The sequence below is a fragment of the Carlito syrichta genome, unplaced genomic scaffold (assembly GCF_000164805.1).
Source record: "Carlito syrichta isolate Samal-C Ts95f unplaced genomic scaffold, Tarsius_syrichta-2.0.1 Scaffold287770, whole genome shotgun sequence".
Lineage (NCBI taxonomy): Eukaryota > Metazoa > Chordata > Mammalia > Primates > Tarsiidae > Carlito > Carlito syrichta.
This window is the reverse complement of record NW_007231866.1, coordinates 273,648-276,019: the sequence shown is the minus strand read 5'-3', so window position 1 is coordinate 276,019 and position 2,372 is coordinate 273,648. Positions and strand designations below refer to the sequence as shown.

The 2,372-nt window shown below is 52.9% G+C and overlaps 1 protein-coding gene across 1 annotated transcript in view; it reads left to right on the top strand.

Annotated features, from left to right (window-relative positions):
- IL20RB (interleukin 20 receptor subunit beta) overlaps positions 1-2,372 on the top strand; it is a 33,518-nt gene that overhangs the window by 12,121 nt on the left and 19,025 nt on the right. The window lies entirely within an intron of this gene.

The following is a 2,372-nucleotide window of genomic DNA, read 5'->3' as shown; positions in this document are numbered from 1 at the left end:
AGCCTTCCGAGTAGCTGGAACTACAGGTGTGCACTACCATGCCCGGCTAATTTTTTTTTTAATTTATTTATTGTAGAGACGAAGTCTCACCAAGTTGCCCAGGTTGGTCTTGAATCCCTGGTCTCAGGCAATCCTCCCACCTCAGCCTCCCAAAGTGCTGGAATAACAGGCTTGAGCCACCTTGCTTGGCCTTAGTGGTGTTCTTTTAAGCAGTGAGTCAGCTGTTCAATGAGTGTGACTCTGTCTCAAGATGGATGAATCACTGGAGACCCAGCTCCTTTGAGGGTGGGAGAGACCTCAGTTTTCCTGACTATTAGCTTGTACCTAGGAGCTACCTCAAATGTTGACCCTGAAGGTCAGCTGGGCCTCTCCAGGTGTCAGGCGCTTACAGCTGTTGAGGCGTGACAGGGACACAGAAGCCGCTTCATGTATTTCTTCAACAAGGAATACAAACCGAGCACCCACGTGTGTAGACCTTTTTCTAGGCTCAGGGACGAGTTTTCTGAATATTGGGAGCTTTGTCTAGATGAGGAAACAGAAGGCAAACAGACCAGGTCTGCACTCTCCAAAGTGGTTGCAACTAGCCACCAGTGGTTACTTACATTTATTTCTTTATTTGGGTTGGAGTCTCACTCTGTCCCCCAGGCTAGAGTACAGTGGGACGCTCACGGCCACTGCAGCCTTGACCTGCTGGGCTCAGGCAATCCTTCCGCCTCAGCCTTCCAGGTAGCTGGAACCACAGGTGTGCACCACCACACCCGGCTAATTTTTTAAAAATTTATCATAGAGACAAGGTCTCGCCAAATTGCCCAGGCTGGTCTCGAACCCCTGGGCTCCTCAGGCAATCCTCTCGCCTGGGCCTCCCAAAGTGCTGGGATGACAGGCATTGAGTCCCTGAGCCCTACTGTGGCTATTTAAATTTTAATGAGGCCAGGTGCTGTGGCTCACGCCTGTCATCCCAACATGTTGGGAGGCCCTGGTACAAGGATGGCTTGAGTCCGGCAGTTCCAGACCAGCCTAGGCAACATAATGAGACCTCTTCTCTACCAAAAAATCAAAACATGAGCCAGGCGTGGTGACGTGTGACGATAGTCTCAGCTACGTGGGAGGCTGAGGTGGCGGGGGGAGCGGGGGAGAATTGGTTGAGTCCAGGAGGGTGAGGCTGCCCTGAGCCGTGATCGTGCCCCTGCACTCTAGCTGGTGACAGAGTGAGAACCCCCGATTCGAAAAAAAAAATGACACATTATTACAAGTGAAATTTCGGCGTCCATTTTCCAGTCACAGTCATCACATTTCAAGTGCTCAAGAGCTACCTGTCACGGGTGGCTACCCTACTGGATGACACCAATCGAGAATATCTCTATCATCACAGAAAGCTCTCCATGGGGCAGTGTGGGGAGCAGATGAGTGCTGTCCGAGCAGCAGACCTGGAGCCAAGGCAAGACCTCAGGCGAGGCCAAGGTCCTGTGTTGCTCTGCACCCTTGTCAAAAAGCAAGGGATGCAGCCTGCTGCCCGGAACAGGGTCTCAGAGCCCACACATCCAGGTGCAAATAGTACAGACAAAGCCTCAGCGACCACAAGATAACCCCGGAAAAAGTTCGCCATTTAGGTAGCAACAAAATTCCGTTATGGCTGCCTCACTGATACCTGAACCCCTCCCAATTTCCTTTGTGCTTGATTATAATATAAACATGCCGAGCTAGTTCGGGGCCACTTTTCCTCCCTCAGAGGAAAGTGCCCCACCTGGCCCAGTTTTTCTTCATGTCTTTCGGTCTGAGTCTTTCTTTTTGGTTTTTTGAGTTGGAGTCTCACTCTGTCGCCCAGACTGGAGTGCAGTGGCCACTCCCGGCCCCCGCAGCCTCGACCTGCTGGGCTCCGGCGATCCTTCCGCCCCAGCCTTCCAGTAGCTGAAACTACAGGCACGCGCTACCATGCCTGGCTAATTTTTTGATTTATTGTAGAGATGAGGTCTCGCCAAGTTGTCCTGGTGGGTCTCGAACCCGCGGGCTCAGGCAATCCACTCACCTCAGCCTCCCAAGCGTGGGATGACAGGCTGAGCCACTGAGCTCGGCTGTGTCTTTCTTAATCTCTCGCTGCTCTCTCTCGGGACCTTCACGGCGGCCACGTGGGCCGCGGCAGGGCAGCTCCGCTCTCAACACCTGTGGAGGTGACCAGGGCTGGCAGGAAGCGAAAGTCTGATGTGATAGAGCTGACTCTGCAGCTCCTTTGTGTTAGGGTGTCAGGGAAGCCTTTTCCAAGGAGGCGATACTTACATCCTACCTGAAGACAGGAGGAGCCAGCCATGCACAGTAGGGACAGAGCACCTGAGCCAGAGTGAGCGGCCAGTTCAAGGTGAAAAAAAAGAGAAAAG